Source organism: Anas acuta, chromosome Z (assembly GCF_963932015.1).
Source record: "Anas acuta chromosome Z, bAnaAcu1.1, whole genome shotgun sequence".
Classification (NCBI taxonomy): Eukaryota; Metazoa; Chordata; class Aves; order Anseriformes; family Anatidae; genus Anas; species Anas acuta.
This window is the reverse complement of record NC_089017.1, coordinates 56,294,179-56,313,825: the sequence shown is the minus strand read 5'-3', so window position 1 is coordinate 56,313,825 and position 19,647 is coordinate 56,294,179. Positions and strand designations below refer to the sequence as shown.

At 41.8% G+C, this 19,647-nt stretch overlaps 1 protein-coding gene across 3 annotated transcripts in view; it reads right to left on the bottom strand.

The window, feature by feature from the left end:
- Window positions 1-16,229, bottom strand: part of APC (APC regulator of WNT signaling pathway) — an 88,065-nt gene extending 71,836 nt beyond the window's left edge. For all 3 annotated transcript variants that reach the window (XM_068667860.1, XM_068667863.1, XM_068667864.1), the window contains exon 1: window positions 15,992-16,229. The gene's annotated coding sequence lies outside the window, so the exon portion shown is untranslated. The remainder of the gene's footprint in view (window positions 1-15,991) is intronic.
- Between the last annotated feature and the right edge of the window lie 3,418 nt (window positions 16,230-19,647).

Genomic DNA, 19,647 nt, shown 5'->3' with positions numbered 1-19,647 from the left:
TGTTTTTAAGAGCATAAGGGACATTCTCACACACATTTATTTGCTTCCTGAAAAATCAAGAATACAACAAAAGAAAATGCTAGAGGTTTTCTGGTTTTAGCCAGCTTGCCCGTAAATGGGACAGCTCCTCACCCTCTGCAGCAGTGCCCTTTTCCCCACCCAGCGAAAGCTTTCCCAGCAGCTTTTCACCGTTTCATATATTCGAAGTGATTGATATTTCATTATTAGTCATTGTGCATGCACAGTACTAACTATTCCAGAGTCTCTGGGCATGGTGAGTGGGTTGGATAATGAGTTAAATTCTCCCTCTCCCTGTTGCCAGGCACTGTGGTTGGCATTATTCACAGATGTGATATGTAGTGTCACCAACTTAAGAGATCTTATCTTCAGAGCTTCACTGCTAAGACAAGTTTTACTCACTGATTTACATAAAGATGCATCTTTTATAAAGGTGGCATAAACAGATTTTATTAACATAAAACAGTGAAAACATTTCACAACTGTTTAACAATGTAAATTTCATCTTAATACAGGACTCGATTTAGTAGCTGCTATAACCAAAGACTGCCTCCTTTCTTTTAACTTTATTTTAAAAACCACTGGAGCAGAATGTGCTCTCTGCTTGTCACTGCCTTGGAAATTGTGAAGTAAAGTTGCTTTCACCTCTCACTACCACACACAGGCTGAGCATTGTTCCCTCTGGGCCTTGGCCTTACCATGTGACTAGGACCAGCAATAGTTCCCATATTCACACACATTTCTAATACTCACAACCTGCTCTCAGTTTTCTTTTTTTTTTTTAAAATTATGTAGTGATAGACTCCTGCTTGGTCCATCAGGACTCTTATAGAAACACTGTGTACTATTTCCCTATACAGATGATATCTAGCTATCAGCAGAAAAAGGTTTCCCAAGGAACAAGAAACATACCACCCTTCTCTTGCAGATACAGAAAAGAAGAGTGAAAAAACCTCTGTTCCTTATGCGTTGTCCAGAAGACCTGCACTCAACTCCTTTTCCTACCAAAGGTAGCACAAAACTGCTGACCTTAGGACAGAGAATCAGAAAGCAAGTTGTTCCTGTAAGATTTTCTATTACACTAATGCACTGAAATTCCACTTCTATTTTGCAGAAGGCCATGCTACAAGTTCCTGTGCCTGGGAAGATTTTTCCACAAAAAACATCCTGGGGCCACTTAACGGGGCCATTCAACTACCAGAAAGTCATGTAACATAAGTGGAATGAGAGAAGCAGAGAAATGTATTCTGTTTAGTTATTTCATAAATAAGTCAGATTTACAGTAAGCTATCACCTGCTCTTCACATCCTCTGCTATGTAATGCTCTATTGTTTGCCAGTTCCTCAGTTTTGTCCGGAAACACTGTACTCTGAGGCATTTCCCACTCATGCTTTCTTCTATCCCACTCAAGCTTTCCAGCTGCATTCAGGTTTCTTGTTGCAGCTTACTGAAATGAAGATTCAAGTAGATCTATACACAAACCAATCTGCAATATTAGTCATGTATATCCTAAAAACAGTACAACAAAAATTCCACTACAATAATGGAAGTGGGTTTGCCCAGCAAATCATTCATGCAGCCAACTTCACCATCCATTTACCCGTTCTTCTATCTCATGTACATAAGGAACCACATCTGACACGGACTACGTGCCACATTAACTACCGTTTCCTCATCCTCTAATTAAGAATGTCACAGAATCCCTGTATTGCATTTCCTCTGCTGCTGCTCTCAGGCATGTTAAGTAGCTTACTGTATCTGTGCTGTAATTACCACTTCTTATTCCAGCCATGCCTTGAGTTTTTCTTCTTCTCCTAACCAGACACATTACTTTTCCAGTCTTCCCTTCAGTTATGTTTTTCTCACCTCTTAATACTATAGCAAAGCACAACACTCGTTAGGCCTCATTTCTAATGGACTTTGGAGCAAAAGCCTTTATCAGAAATGTTTCTGTTCGAATACCAACAAAGTGAGTTGTCACTTAGTCTGGGCCTCACCCCTACGACATCAGCCAGCAGCAAGTCAGAACACTGCTGTGCGGTACCTCGGATGAAAGGCAATAGAGATGTTCAGTACATACCTACATCTGCCCGTGCCCTCTCAAACTGACTGCAGATGTCTTCATCTTATCCAATACTAATGTTTTGCCCTAATTTTCACAAATATTTTTTAAACAAAAAAAACAATCCTTTACAAAGAGCTCTGCTGCAACAACATAAAATAATATAGAGCTAAAGATGCAGAAAAAAAAACAAAAAACAACAAATTGATGGTGCTCAGTCCATTACAAGGGTAAACCTTCACAAAAATTTTGAAAGCTTTTTTTTTCCTTGCAGATTCAAGCTAGAAAACTAACATGTTCAGAACGTGAGCTCAGATTAACCAGATAAAATAAAGTTGACTTTCAAGTTTACTTTATTCTACCTCCCTGCTTCATGCAGGCACCCACCCACTCATTCTAGACCTCCACCAAGATAAAGCTTTATTCCTCATTTTTTGGAAACATGTAACTGCATCTTTAATTCAGTTTCAGTCATCTGTTCACTGTACCAGAGGCTGAACATCTTCCACAGAAGAGCCCACGTCTAGTGTACCTCTGAGCTTCTCTGGGAAAGAGGTTTCATAGTAAAAAGCCCTTTGCAGAAGATTTTGTTCATTTCTCCTCTCTTCCAATCTGGGCTCTAGAGTAGAAAAAGATCAAATATCTACAGGAAGATCAATAATTTTATATTTTCCAGTCTTTCCCAGGGAGTGGCAGGCTCTGGATCTGTCCAGTCTTCACTAGAATAATCTCTTGTAAGGGAAGCATTTCATCTTAGCATTTTTTTGTCCTTAGCTGCAGCACAGCTGATAGCTGGTTTATGCTTTTGTTCTGTGCTGCACAGCCGCCAGCTGCTCAGAGACTGATTCCAAGCAAGACCCAGTAGAAGAAACATACCTAGAACATCTACAGTGGCCTGAATTGCATGCCAAAGCAATGTTTTACTTATTTTTGATATTTAGCATCAGCCGCAAATTAGTTTTCAAATGTGTACGTAACAAATGGATGAGTGCATATGCAAACAGATGATCAGATTCAGTTCCTTGGTATATTGAGGTTGACAAGAGGTCAGTGCTAAAAGACATAACGCTACGTGATTATGTGAGCTCTGTAGGGAACCTGCAAACATCCCAGAACTTCACACCACTCTGACAAATGGAAGCTCTATCACTGTTTGAATATTTACCTTTTTCTTCACAATCTTCTTTTCAGCCTTCCCTTTGTTTGGTTTGAACCAGATGTTCTTAATGCAAGAGTTGATTCCTTGTAAGCATTCTGACATTTTAGTAGTAATAAATCAGTTAAAAATCTATTAAGCTGAAAGCCATCAACATGTGCGATGTCCAGGATATTGAAAAAGAGAAAAGGTCAATTTATGTGGAACCTTGTAAGCAAAGACCTTTATGAAGAGGTATGTTAACTATCACTGTTCTCCATGTCTGCCAAGAGAAAAGAGTTCCAGCTATCACCTCTTACTAAGGCCAACTATAGGAAATTCTTTAATACCCACTGCATTAAGAGAATGCTGTGACAAGGTCTAGAAACAACACAAAGATCTTGCTCGGTCATAGCTGTGAGTTCTCTCGATTATAGCCTTCTAAACCCTTAAATTAGAGCCTGAAACTCAGATGCTCTTAGAAGATGACAACCATGTAAAAATCAATCTAAAACCTGTCCTTTACATAATAACTTGTTCACAAGAAATCTAAGGATACATATTTTCCTTTAAAAGATCAAAAATGCACATTTCCGTACATAAAGTACCAAAGAGCTCAAAAAAGGAACACAAAATGGCTCAGTTTGCTAAGTAAGATTTATGCTGCATGGTTAAATGGGTGCAAGTTAATTGATTTAGCGAAAAGTAGGTTGTTTTTTATCACTATACATTGAAAATATTTCTAAGTTTGTCACAAATGTAAAGAGATCCAGCAGCTGGAAATCAGACAAACTGGAACTGAATTTCCTAATGTCTGTCTGGTTAATCAAATCACAAAGCTCAGCAGGAGCTGAGCCCACAAGGTGAGACTAGGTATTTAAGAAATACCATTTTTAAATATTCTGCAGCTTTTGTATAGGGGGGTCACACCAGACAGCACAGGGATCCATTCTGGGCTTAAATGCATGGAAGTTCACAATTTATTTGATCCTTCAAGAATGTAATTCCTTGCAACGTCCACACCCTCAATGTGTTGCAGCAATTACAATCAATTCTTACCCTTCAAAGATTTAGATTGTTAAAGTCAGGAAAGAAAGCCCTCTTTTTCCTCAGGACCAATGCAGACCATGCTTCACCATTAGCTGACTTCTGTTAATGTGGAGGCTCTGCAGGAGGCAGCACTCCTGCAGAAGGGTCTGGTGCTTCCAGGTAGCACAAAGCACCACGAGACTCTGGGCCAGCACACAGTTCTCCTGCTCATGGACATACTGATCATCAAGTGCAATGATTCACATCACATTTTTGGGTTAGCTTTTGTTTTGGAAGTGTTCTTGCTCTCTTCAGCTTATTTACTCCATAATATTGCTTCCTTGGATAATCTGGGTTTCACTCCCTTTGGAAATTGTCTGCAAAAGAAACCTTCAAGTGTATTGGTGGCATACTAAACATTTTTTTTATTCTCTTGGCACACAGTTCAGTGTTTTTTTGTTTTTGTTTTAAAGTTAAAATCCACAGACACTTCAAAATACGGGGCTTTATGGTGTTGATGTGTATGGAAGGGGATGCTAGGAGTTGTTCTCTTTTTCTTTCAGAATTCTTCAAAACGTTACTTCTGTAGCAGTAGTGAGGTTGAAAATCAGACTTCTGTTTTTTTTTGGGGGGGCAGGGTTGTTTTGTAAAATTTGAGGAGTCTGTAATATTTTAGACATTTTCACCTGATAAAAAAGGGTCAGCTTGCTGAACAGTAAGTAAGGAACAAAAATTCAAGTTGGGACGGGCGACTCAAGTCTGCCCAAGGTCTGTCAATTCAGACATTGACTAATCTGCCCAGTATCCAGCGTGGTTATTTTCTTAAATTAATCTACCTGTTCACTTGACAAAAATGCAAAACAACTATTTGTTACATCACAAGGCAAGCTGCTTCCAGCAGCAAGATTTATACATGCAGCAATAGTGCTCAGTGACCTGCACTGTTAGGACTTGGGCAAAGCTAGCTTTTCTTTGGCTCATTCTTCGTCTTGGAAACCAACATGCAACTTCAAAGTAACAGAGACAGCATTCGAGACAGTCACTACTAAACATTTACCACTAACAAAGTTGCTTCAGAAAAGTACTGGGAGAAAGCAACTGAAGAAGAAAAGGGCTGACAACCATGTCCAGGACAAAGCGCCAGTGGAATAATACAGAAGAAAATGCCCTTTTAAGCCTGTCCTTTAAACCCGGAGTGTTTTTAAATTCCTTGATCTAGATTGAGTGCACATTTGAATGCCAGCTTCCCTTCTCCAGCTTGGAGCCAAGGCCACCAGCTACTCAACTGAAAAACCTAAGATGCATGTGTTAAATATTAGAACCCCATGATACCACTGGGCATTTAAGGTGTATAATATTGCAACTCTCTCAAAAGCCTCGGGCTACAGGAAAACCATCCTTCTGACTAGAGCTACATTTTCTATTTCATATTCCAAGTCCCCGGAGACACGGGAAGGGAAAATTTTAAACCATCACAACCATGTTTAGAAAAGCTTTCTGTATTGGTAACTGTACTGAAGAACACTTTCCTTTTTTTTTTCCCCCTACCCTACCATATACCCCCAATACTTCAACTTTCACTGAGGAAAGGAAGTATTTTCAAAGATCCCTGAGGCATGTCAGCTAGAACACCAAACACAAGTAGCTGAGATTCAGAGAAAAAAAAAACAACATTCGACATTCAGAACTTTCTCCGCAGGATATATTTGTTTTTTTGTTGATCCATTACTCTTTAATGGCTGTTCTAAATATTTGATCTAAGACTGAATCCCTTACTAGAAATAATTTATATTGCTTTAATGTTAAAAGTCAAATCAATTAAGTTTAAATTCACCTGGTACTGAGTAATCCTAACCAAACTCTGGCAAACAGGAGACACTGTTTCTACACACAAATTCCAAATAAAGTAGTTATGCAGGCAAACTTAGTGCCTCCCAATCAAGTTAAATTCAGATCCCATGTATTTTAAGCATTTGCCACAATGTAGGGAATTCCCACAGTGTGGGGTTAATTTCACGAGTTAACTATCACAGGTGGTAAAGCAAAGAAGTCTTCACAGTAGATGTTATTTGTTCTGACACGGATGAAACAGTAGGAGAGATCCCATGTCATTGGCAAAATCCCTTCTGTCACATGAACACAAAACCAAAGCCCTTCTCCAGTAACTCAACTGGCAGAAATCGAAATGTCCTCATCTAAGACTACGTATGAAACGCTCCTCAGTTTTACTTCCTACTTTTTCCACTTTCCTGAGCTTTTTGCCTTATGTTGTGAGCAAACACATCATATAACAAGAGCTCAATGCAGCGTTCGTTCTGTGGTACTCACGCATCTCATGAGCAAACAGGTATGTGATTAGAGTCACCTGGCTGAATGACCTGACCCAAACTGTTGCCGTGCCCGGGCACGCACCCTCTACCTGGAAGGTTACACCCAGGCTTCCATCATGCAGCACAGCATGATCAGATCCATCAGGTCCAAGCACTTTGATGAAAGGCTGTGCCGTACGGCTTCACTAAAAGGCAACTGAGCTACCAGCACATCGGCCTTGTAGTCTACACCTGGCGGATGCTCTCCTGATGTTTTTATTTACCATTTCTTGCCTTTCATCTCTCAAAGAGTAAATGTTAGCAAATGCTAGTAGTGAGCTTCATGAAAACCTTATTTCCCAGATTACATGCACAGTAACATTCCACATCAAAGGCTGGGAGCAGCGTTGTTGCTTCAGAAAGGAGTCCTGTCTTTATGGATGTGATGTCTGCCCATCACAGAGCAACTCTGATGTTTAAAGGGCTTCTAGAGATTCCTGCAAGATAATTACATAATAACTTGAGAAACGGAGTGCAGCAGCAAGAATGACAGAAAGCACCATCCATCCATGTTTAAACTTATTACACAACTGGTAAAGAATGCGAGTTGAATGAACTAAGACAATTCTCCTTCAAAAAGTAGATTTGTAGGCAAACTGCCTAGGCGGACAATTCCTTGCCTTTGCAAAGATCTCCAACACTTGCAAGTCAGAAAGTTTTCAAGGAACAGAATCCTCACCAAGCAAAGAACAAACTTGTATATTCCTATGCTATCTACACTCGGAGCAGTTGACTTTAAAGGTAAGAATTAATACATTGACAGAAAGAAAATGCAAACCAGCACATTGAAGGCAGATGCTCTTAAATTATTACCTACAGAAGTTAGATACAGCATTCTAAAATATCCGAATATCTTAAAAGTAATCATTATAGCAAATTACAACCAGTCTTTGTTGTTACAGCTGTTTCTTGTCTTCCTTGCTGCATGCACACTAGACTGTCACACGGACTCTTCACTACCTTTGTATCATTGAAGGCACAATTTCACTTGTGAAGAAGAGATCTGGACATCCTGCTTACAAGTAAAATTGAGAGAGAGACTTGGAACAGTATAAAGACGGTCATGTACAGAAAACTACTTTTTCATGCAAATAAAGCAATACACAAATCCACTGGTTTTAGAGAAAGACAAGGTCTCTTTTTCCATTCAATTCACTCTTTTCAGCTTCTAGCACTTGAAACATTTTTTGGAAAAAGCTTTATGAATCAAGTCTAGTTCTCAAGGTCTTAACAAAGACATTTAGACATTTAATTAGCAAGCCATCACTTAGACTGGCATCTAAACCTTTTGTCAGAGACCTAATTCCATGCCAGTTCAAACATCCTATTAGTCTTATATTAACTAACAAGAACTCTCATAATATTCTGGCTACCGGATTGCACTTGCATACATTAACACAACAGTGGACTGAGTCTAACTGAAAGCAAGGACACAGATTTACAGTGTACATGTTAAACTTTGAAGGATACTTTAAGCAAGACAGAAATATATTAACTGCATTCATGTAAGAGCTAGTACTCAGGCATATTCTGTGTTCCCTGGTGGCCTAGATACAATTATAATCAGAATAACATTCAAGTGAGGAAAAAAAAACAACACGTAATGAATTAGAATTGTTTCACTGATTTCAAGCTGAATCCAGATCTCCAAAGTTTCTGGAGCTCATTCTGAACATTTAGAGTCTTAAACATGTGAATTCAGTACCTTTACCTATTTTGGCACTTCTACCCTCAGTCATGTTCAGTATATGGAACATGAAGTCATGAACATACATAACAATAAGCAAACTATATTCAGAATCAAAGGAGAAAAATGTCACAGTGGCCAATAACATAAGCTTGTTTTTTTAAGTTAAACCTGTGGTTTTCCTCGCAAATAACAATAGCAAAATCCAAAATGTAGACAGATGTTAGGGTGAAGGGCAGGAACCATGTTTTTCTCTTGCACTCATGAAAACAGTAATTTCATGTAAGTTTGAGTTACCACTTTAATACATTGGGCTAGAATTAGAGTCTTAGACAATGAAAGGCTTGTAGTTGAATGATTTGGATACTAGGAAACAAAATCCCAACAGTAATTCTGCTGAAATAGGGGGAATGATGAAGGCTGCTAACAAGAGTTTGTTTGTTTCTTTTAAATCTATATGGGAACTGGAAGTATTCAGAGTTGTGCTTGACTTCAGTGTTGATTTAAAAGTGTGTAAACAAACTTTGTTATATTGTGTAACGAAAAAAAAAATCAGTTTAGCTTCGCATTAAAAAGCAACAACGTGGGAGGAACACAGCCAAGAAGTAGATTCTGCTAGCCTCGGACTGTCGTGAGTCTCAGCACTGCCTACTGACGCTGTCTTTTCAGCAATGGCAGGTGGCAGTTGTACTGTCAAGGTTACTGGCACAAAGAGCTTCTACTCCAGAACTGCTGACAAGGAGGCTACTGATGCCAATTTTAAATAAACAATTTCTAACATCATCAGCACTCTTTTTCCTGTTGTTATTGGTGGTCTAGATTCCCATATACAGCACTTGCTGACAGCCAACAATTTAACTCATTCCCCATCCAAGCCTCTAATGACTAATATAGCCTAATCAAGAAGACTTCACACGAGTCCTTCGTTTGGGAGTTCTGTGGGAAACAGCTTAGAAAGAGATCTTGAATACAGATCTTTCTGAGCAGAAAATAAGAAGCTGCAAACAAACTCAGTGAGACAAGGCAGGTATTTAACTCCAGAAATCCTGGAGTTATTCAAGGCATGCACAGTGTTTCCTTTGTGGAGTGTCTAATTCAGATACCTAAACCTGTCCCATCCGTCCCCCTCCCCCCTGAAGTAAAAAACAAAGCTAAATTCTAAAAATAAAAAAGAACATCAGAAAGTTCTGGTTCAAAAGTACTACAATACATGAAGATCACACCTACTTCACCCTTTATGATTTATACGCTTCGCACATCATAAATGGGAATTTTCTGCTTGAACTTCTGAACACGAGGTAGAGAGAACTCCTTCCCGAGGCAAGCGTTAAGCTGGAAGAGGACTACAGCAGAACTGATAGAATATGAACTTCTTTCAGAATGGATGTTGATTTCTCTTTCTTATGAAAATGAAGTACCTTCCTATGTAGTTGAAGCTTTCATTGAATAGCAAAAAGATAGAATCACCAGCATTTTCAAAAAAATAGATTGCAACATAGTACTACAAAATCTACTGTAGATGATCTGGCATCTGGTGTGAAGATTTTTTTAACTATGCAGGCAAGGATATTTTGAAGGTCATCCACTTCCTTAGGCCTCTGCAAAGCATTAAGTAGCCTTCTGACAACACTTCAGAGCTTTGTAAACCAGAATCCAGCATTTAGTTGCACAAAAACTTCACAAATGAAAGCCTGCTAAACTGCTGGTCTTCAGAACAAGATTCTACAATTCTACAATTTAACTAAGCTGCATTTATTTAATCTTTACTGAACGGTAAACACCAATATAAGTGCCAGAAGACTTCGCAACTAGAAAAAGTGTTTTCAACTATGTTTTCCAAATGCATCTGATATTAGCATGGTCTTTTGAAAACAACTAACTTAAAAAAAACAAAAAGATATTTAATCTGATTAGCACAAACCAAGATAAATAGACACGAAGACGTCTGCAACTTGAGGCAAAGTGGAAGTTCTCTGCAAGTCTCACATCTGATCTTAAATCTATAATGCCAACACTACCATCACGAAGAACAGATGAGGAGCCCAGTGTTTTCATTGAGATACTACAGACACGTAAAGCAACTTAGCAAGTATCTGAACTTGTTTGATCAAACTATTTTGCTCCACCTTCAAAAGCTAAGCCATGTTCCCCAGTCCAATGAGCCTTACACTATCCCAAAGTACATGCACAAAGTAATGGAGGCAACTCTTGGCAGAAGGTCCAAGTAACTCCTCTGGAGGTTGAACAAAGCTATTCTGCTTTCTAACAACCTCTTCACAGATGGCTCAAGCCAATGAGGAATGAATTGCATTATTATATGAAAGAAATTGGGCATTTTTGACTCCAGATTTTTTTAAATACAGAAACACATTTAATGTTTAAATTATTGATAAGTGAATTTTTCCATGCTCCCATTACCATTCAAATGAAAACAGAAGCGGTCATTGCATCGCACTATTACTAGCCTTGATCATTAAAGTGTCTCTTAGGATAACGAGTAACACGACTGGTTCTTACACAACTAAATTCCAATGCCACTAAGCAGGTACCAACATGGTCAATTTATTTCCCAAGACGTGCCTCACACACCCTCAAACGTACGTGAATGTTAGCTGTACACTAGGACTTCCAATGAAAAGGGGTTATCCTATTCCCTAACACAAAGCCCAAGCACTGTGAAAACAGCCATTTCATTCTGTAGTCCTCTTATAAGGAGCAGCAGCATCTGCTGTTAAACTGTGCCATTTGGTCTGCGGAGACTAAGCCAAACACAAGCCTTGAAACACAGGTATAGCTGTACACCCAGCTCGGTTTTTCAGTGTGACTTTGCCGACACACTCCTCGGATCCTCTTAGCTACAACATAACTGCTTTTACCAGCAACAGCTCTTGTTATATTTTCCTCCACACACATGCACAACTGGCATAAGTAACATTACTCACATCAAACTGCACAAGCTTGGCAAATCCCTTCTGAGGACAGAGATCAGCTGCAAGATAAGACACTAAGCAAGAACTTCACACCCACAGTGCCGTAACAGCTACCTACAGCGTGCAGGACAACCGTCATTACAGTCGCTGAATTACAGAGAAGAGCACTCCATCAGCTATTCTAATAGAGAAGGCCACAGGTTTATTACAAAGACTGCTTATGGAAAACGGTTAGTTGTAAAAACCCCAAACGAGAAACACTTCACAACAACAGAAGTCTCTGCTGGCTACGCGCTGTATGTATTTCCTTGTTTTCATTAATACCCCTCTACTTCTAGGAAATAATTACAACATAAAACCACGCTGCTTAAGTCTCCTTGGATTGGGCAGCCTCCTGGTAATAATTCCAAAGCAGTAACATTTTTTGTCCTATCATACCGAAGATTGCCCATTTACTGCAGGGATAATACCTGTTCCTATACTCTGAAGATTACTCTATTTATCCAAGGATAATAAAGGCACCAACCTGGATTCAGATTTCTTTGCTGTATTTACCCAGGTATAAAGTCAGTGACCACAGGTTCACGATACTTTTGTCAAACAAAATGTAAATCAAAGACAAACCTGACGGGTAACTTCCACTAAAGCTATATGGACACATTTAATATTAGAGTACATCTGATTTTCACCACCATGTTTGAGCCTCATTTCTTGTTCACTTACCCAGACAGTCCACATCATATTTTTATTTATACTCTAATTTCCTTTTCCACATTCCCTGGTATCAATTAGGAAAAATACTCCTCTGCAACATGGAATCACATGTCTTGAGGCAAACAAAACATGGAGAAGGAATCCATTTCAGTGTATGCAGTGACAGCTGTAAGTCCCATCCTGACATGCTTTCTGTCTAATAAAATGATTTAAATGCCTGAGAAGTCATTCCACTACCGAAACAGGAAGTTTGCAATTCAAATGCAAACTCCAGCAGAACCTGTAACAAAACAAGCCAAAGGGGCTGAAGGGCAATGATTCTCATTGATCAACTGAATTTCAGTTTATAACATATCAAAAAAGTTGAATATCTTATTCCAAGAAATAGTTGCAAAGCGTGAACAAGTCATAAAACAATGTATGACTCATTTAGGTTAAAGTGAGAGATACAATGAGTGAGAGAAGGCATTTGTAGATAAAGTAACTGAATTTCTGTGTTACGTATGGGAACCTGGAATTTTTAGACGTACTCATATACCTTAAATAATAACGTTATATACGTGTGTGTAAGAAGAGCATTGCATACCTCTGAACTGATTTTTAGCTGAAGCCCTTTAAGAGGAAGAACAGCAGCAATACAGGATCTCCATAGCAAGGGTTTTAGAGAAGAGAAAACGCTCATGTGATCCTGAGAACCTTTTTCCATTAATAAAGGGAGAGCCAACTCACACAATTTATGCTTTCATGATTTCTTTGCACTCTTGTCAGACAACAATGAGAAGTCCTAGTTTCCTTCCAGTTCTCCCCACATGCCAGTTACCACAGAAAGGCCAATCTGTTAACAGCCAAATTCAGTTTTGGGATACTCAGCACCTCGCAGAATCTATTTAAAGCAATCAACGCTGACAGCATTAACTGTGACAACTTCTGTAAGAAAAAGCTTTCTACTGATATCCAATTTCCAGAAAAACTGTGCAACTTTCACACAAACAATCTCATGAACTAAGCCTTGACTGATGCTTTGCGTCAAGAGTAAAAAGTTCCTACCTTAAAAAAAATAAATCACGGTATCAAGAAAGATATTATTGCACTATTTCACACACGCCTAAGTTCTTTTTATTCTGAGTTACGAGGTCTACCCAAGCAAGGTGTTTTCTTTGAAAGATTAACATTATATTTATTTGTGATTTAAAGGCACACCCGAGGAATAACCCTACGCCTCAAAATGCTATCCATGCTCAAATTTTAATTATTTAGTTTGCCATTTCCATAAAGAAGTCAACCTATGCTAGCACAATTGTATTAATTCAAAAAACATCTTGTTTATTGAATTTTACTTCTCACTATCTGAAACTCCACAATATAAAGGCAAAACAGACCCCCTCCAGTCTCCAAGTGTTCACATTTGCACTAGTGATAACTGATACTAAAGCAATAACAAAGACACAAAGGAACATGCCCACGGAACCCTATTCATTTACGGCAGTGAATTCGGATTGCCCTTCCCATAAGCTTCTTGGGAAAAACAGCACCCCCACTGAATATAGACCTCTGTTGTCTTCAGTGAGTTCTTCAGCTATACCTAGTAGTAAAAATGCAACCTTCCACCGAGTGATTATCACCCAACAAGAAATATTTAAGAAGAGTACAATAGAGTACAAGGAGTACAAGTTACTTATGAAATCAACATCACAAGTTCTTTTAACGCTTTCTGAGCAAACTCATAACTGTAGTTGTAATTCATGCTAATTAGGATCAAAACCCCAACAGTATTAAATATCAGATCATTAGAAGGTGGGTATGGGAATCAGGGGGTCAAAGCTTAGAGTATAAAGCCTTTACTTTGCTAAGAGTGGAAATAAGTGGATGATTAAAATAATACACATTTGAACAGCAAATTACTAGAAGATCCATTAAAAAAATCATTTACCACTACAGGAGTACATTTCCCAGCACAGTCCTTGCAAACTCACTCAGTCACACTGCATTTTTAAACTTAAACCTGAGATTTCATTGAGAGCTAAACTCATAAAGTAATCCTATGATACTTTTTTTTCTTTTAACATTAGTACTATTGGCAGTCTCATAAGAACATGAAAGGTTAGTAATGTACGTTTTGCTCACCAAGTCGTTTAGCTACCTAACTTCAGTCAACTTACCCACTGCTCATTCAGTCACTATCATACAAGTTACTAAAATGATATTGTGAAAACACTGTAATTTGATACAGAGAAAGGATACGCTGCTTTCTACTGTCCAAGTTCACAATGCAGTGGAGAATGTTTCACAACTTGCAACCATACAAAATTTCAAAAAGCAAATGTAACACCTATGTGAATAATTCTATTTATTGTTACTGAACTACTTGAAACAAGAAAAGTTAACTGCTACAGCACAGTCCAAACTAGTTTGCTTTTACTTAAAGTAAGAATTTTCAGAGTCCAGGCAAAATAAAGTTTGTTAAAACTTAATCCTACAGTGATCAAGAGGAGATTTTTGATTTATTATTATTCTGTTTAGTTTTCAACGTGGTAATAGGACATAACTCCCTTACCAACAAAGGCATCTAGATGTAAGAAAGTTCTACAAATCTATAAGTCTCCATCGAGAGTAAATATATGCACACACAAATGCACATGTATTTTTGAAAGCATTCACATGGTACTGTAAATGCAAAATAAAATGCTTGTTGAGGCCAATAATTATTGATTTCACTTCAATACTGATCTAAATGAAGAACCTGAAACTTTGTGCACCCAGTAGCACAAGCGCATTGCTGATGGCATGACTGTTCGGTACTACTAAGAAACTGGAACTGTGATGTTGGTTTACCTGACAAACATTTTGTCTAACAGATGCCTGGGTATCTGAACTTCATGTACTTGACCATGCATTTCATTGCATTTCCTAATACATATTCATATGCTCAATAGTGTTTGGTATTGTAACATTCAGAAGTAAGAAAAAAACATCAAGTACATCACCATTTGGATTACCACAGTTTTGGGTTGTTTCTTTCAGTATACCATTTAGTATGGAAACCTTTTACCAAGTTATCCAGTTATGTTCGTTTAGGAACCTGATGCTTCAGTGGAGAGCAAGTACTTGCGACTGCAAGGTCTTTTTGCAGGGCAGAGCTCTCCTATAAATAGTCCTCAGCATAACCAGAGGAAAAGAAACACACTGAGGAAGTTGAAGCTGAAGCATAACAATGATCTCATGGCACTCACTTTAGCACGGAAGGCACGTTAGCCTTCTTAAAGGCTGGATGAAACCATTTAGCACACATTGTTTTTCAAACACAGTTTAAAAGACCACAGCACCTGAAGAGGAAAAAAAGCTGTTTTCCCTTTCAACTAGTGACCAAATCTTACTCGACTTTTGCAATATTCTTAAGAAAACTTCAGTCACATCAATTCGGTTTCAACCTCCTGAAGGAAAGCTCTCAAACCTGTGCTTCTTCACTAGGGCTTAGGAAAACGACCTCTTGTTCATTTTGTAATTGGTAGAAGTATGTGAAATCAGCTTATGGAGATTTTTAGTTTTTTTTGGAAAGTTCCTACGACAACTTTACCAACATGCTCATCTTCCCAGCTCCACAGGGCACCACCACAGCGCTCGGGGTTACCACAGGGGGTGGGGCAGCAGCCGGCACGCCAGCCACACCGCTCGGCACAGCTGCCCCTTCACCTCTCCACTCCTCCTTGGCGACACGGCCAGGCTGACATCCACACCAACCTCGAGTCCGTTCAGGGACGGATCCCCTCGCAGCTCCGAGGGGCAGCCCAGGCTGGCCGGACCCCAGCAGGGCGATGCTCGGCCGGGCACACCTGTGCACACCCGCCCCTCGCCCAACTCCTCGCGCTGACGGGAGGCACAGGAGCAGCAGCAGCCCTCACCGACGACCTGTTTCGAGCTCCACCGACGCTCTCCGAGCCTCGCAGGCTGCCGCCGGGCTCCTGAACACCCTTGGCCGAGGCTGAGGCAGCCCCGCCGGGCTCCCCCCCCCCCCCGCCGGGCAGCGCCCGCCCGCCCCGGGTCACTCACCTGCGCCCGCCTCGCTCTCCCCGCCCGCCCGCAGCTCCGCCGCCGACCGCTCCACCGCTGCCGGGGACCCCGCAGGGGGCTGAGAGGGAGGAGGGGAGCGGCGGCGGCCGCGCATACGGGGCGCGGGGCCGGGCGGCCGCTGCCCTGCTCGGCGGCGGGGGGCTGCCGGCCGCCCGCCTCACTCGGCTCCCCGCGCGGACCTCCCCGCCGCCATCTTGTCTGGGGGGAGAAGGCAGCGCGCAGCCGCCGAGGAGGAGGCGGTGGCGGCCGCGCGCATGCGCCGAGGCTGTGGCGGCGGTGGCGGCGGTGGCGGTGGTGGCGGTGGGAGGGGGTGTCCCCTGCCGCGGGGGGCGGCTGTTAACGGGCGGTCGGTGTGGCGGCGGTGCCCGCTGGTCGAATCGTTAAGGGTTGGAAGAGATCTGCAAGGTCGTCTGCTCCAACCACCCGCCTGCCACCAGTGTCACCTCCTACGCCGTGTCCCCAAGCACCATGTCCAGCCTCTCCTTGAGCACCCCCAGGGACGGTGACTCCGCCACCTCCCTGTGCAGCCCGTCCCAGCGCCTGGCTGCTCTTCCTCACAGGAAATGTCTCCTACTTGCTTTAACTGTTGCAGAGCAGTGCTCACGCTGAATAAAGGACTGTTCAGCTTCTCACGCTGCCCTGCCAGCGAGGAGGCTGGGGCTGCAGCAGGAGCTGGGAGGGGGCAGAAGCAGGACAGGTGACCCCAACTGGCCAAAGGGGTATTCCGTACCTTGTGCTGTGGGGTGTCCTGGTTTTGGCTAGGATAGAGGTAATTTTCCTCCTAGAAGCTGGTAGGGTGCTGTGCTTTGGATTTAGGATGAGAACGATGTTGGTAACACACTGATGCCTGAATTGTTGCAGAGCTGTGCTTACACTAAGCCAAGTGAAGAATTTCTTCCTCACATCACATCTTATCTAAATGTCCCCTCTATTTGTTCAAAGCCATTATTCCCGGTTCCATTCATACACTCCCTGATACAGTCCCTTTTCAGCTTTCTGTTAGGCTACTTTTATGCAGGCTCACTAGTACTCTCTACGGTAACTTCCTTGCTAAAATGGTAAGTTGTAAGAGGCAGAGTACCCAGAGGAGAGACGAACAACAGCCAGTTCCTTCAGGACCCTGGGTCATTGGGTCCCACAGACCTGTACCTGTTTAGATTCATCTGGTGGTCTCGAACCTGCTCTTCACTTAGAGTGTGTGGGACTTTGCTCCCCCAGCCTCCAACTATGGGTTGAGGGAAATGAAAGACTTGGGGAGCCCGTCTGCCAGTGCAGGTGGAGGCAAAGATGTTGTTGAGTACCTCAGCCTTCTTCACATCTGTCATTACCAATTACTCAGCTATAGACACTCACTCCTCATATAAGAAATTAGCCACCTATCATAGCTCACACACTACTATTTTCACCCCTCAGTCTATTTGCACGAATGTTAAAGGTGCATGGTGGCCTTCGGGGTCTTCTCCCGTCACCCCAGCACAACAGCCCAAAGGAAACTGGATCGTCTCTTGTGCTCTTCCTCGAGGCTCTGTGTAGAAGGGATGCTGCCAGATGGGAAAGAAGCACTCACACAACCCCTGAGAATCAGCAACAGAGTGGTTTATTGCCAGGACATCTTGCAGATAAGCCTGTGGGATGTCCATGGTGTGTGGTGGCTCCAAGCTAATGCTTGGGATGGACCAGTGTGATGAGGAGGAGGGAGCCAGCTGGGCACTCCTGGACACTGTTGGTGCTCTCTGATGGCAGAGAGCAAAGACATGCCGCAGGAGTCCCAGGCTCCCTGTCGCTGGGTATCTCAGGGGATGGCCTGTTCCCCACATTGTTGTGGTGCCAATGGTACTGCTTGTACGTGTCTGTGGGCTGGGTGCCAGAGATCCCGTGGGCACTGGTGTCTTTTGTCTCGCTAGGTGCATTCCTGCTCGGTGCTTCCTTGGACTGCATCGCTGTCCGCCCACACCGAGGAGGCCTGCCGCTCACCTTGCTGCTCCTGCACTTCTTCCTGCCACACAATCTGGCTGTCAGAGTGCCTGGAAGCTCAGCAAATGGTGGGCCAGCCGCAGGGGTCTGCTTTTATAGGGCCCGCGGCAAAGGCGGGGCAGTGGTGGACACCATGACCGCAGCAAGCCTCTGTGATGGAACGGCCCATGCGTGGCCAAATTTGTGTGGCTGTGTTAGGAGTAGCCTGGAAGATGCCTTCAGGTGGAAGAAGAAGGAGGGTTGAGGGGATGAGGGCCCCTTTTCTGAGGCTGGCTTCCCTGGGCCATTTGGCTTGGCAGAGAGAAAAGCAGCCCCTCGGTGACAGAGACTGCCCTGCACCTCCCGTCCCATGCCCTGGGTTTATTTTTTATCACTGTTTTTTAGGTAATTTCATTCTGTTCTTTGCAGAAAAGAATGGAAGCAGGGTGTATCTTCAGTGTTAATTCCCATGTGCACTTTATGCTGTGAGTGAAGAATTTCTTCCCCATGTCACATCTGATCTAAACCTCCCCTCCATTTGTTCAAAGCCATTATTCCTGGTTATGTGGCTACACTCCCTGATAGAGTTTCTCTCCAGCTTTCTTTTAGGCCACTTTTATGGGTAAGGTTAGGTGGCAAAAATGCAGGACCTAGCAGATTGCAGCCTTATCTACCTTGTTCCACATGTTCCACATGACGTTTTCCAGCTCAGGATCTAGCCTCTGATCAGTGCAACATAGAATCATAGGAACATGAAGGTTGGAAAAGACCTTCAAGATCATCTGGTCCAATCATTCCTCTACCACCAACGTCACCCTCTAAACCATGTCCCCAAGCACCAGGTCCAACCTTTCCTTGAACACCCCCAGGGGCACTGATGCCACCACTTCCTTGGGCAACCTGTCCCAATGCCCGACCACTCTTTCTGAGGAGAAATGTCTCCTCATTTCCAACACGAAATGAAGCAGGTGTGGGCCTGGTGTTCCCCTACCTGACACAGACGGCTCTTTGAGCTTATCTGTGCTAGCATTGCCATCTCTGAACCCCCTTTTTAATACTTTTGTCATTGGGCAGTCTCACCCTGTTCATTGCCACTTTTGATGTGTATAATGAATGACCTTTTTCCTGAGGTCTGAGCATCCTTTGCAAGACACTCTTCAAATTCTTTTTAATCCCTCTTCATTTCATTTTTAGATTTGATCTGGAATGTTTTATAGCTTTCTGTTCTCATTTGGGCCTGGACAAGCTCTGCCACTTATTTAGGTTCAGAGGAACTGCCTTTCCAAGCCCTTTCACATTCCTCTTGCACAGAGTCTGTCACAACCAAGTATTAAACTAAAAGTGTCTTTGAGCATCAACCAGAGACTTAGGAAATCTAGTATGTATTGATAAATAGCTGATTAATTTTTAAGTTTTAATATTTTTGTATTGCTTATTCTAGTAATGAAATTTTCCTGTCATTTGAATATAATTTTTAGTTTTAGCCATTTCTGTCATTGCTGTGACAGAAATCCCTGCTGATTATCCCTGATTATCCCTGCTCTGTTTCAGGGGCCGTAAAACTGTGAATAGCTAAATGTACATGTAAGCTGATATGAGCTTGATCAATATAATGAAAATTAGATAAGTAAACTAATATTAGCAGTTCTAAATTGTATATTTTCCATAATCATATGACGTAT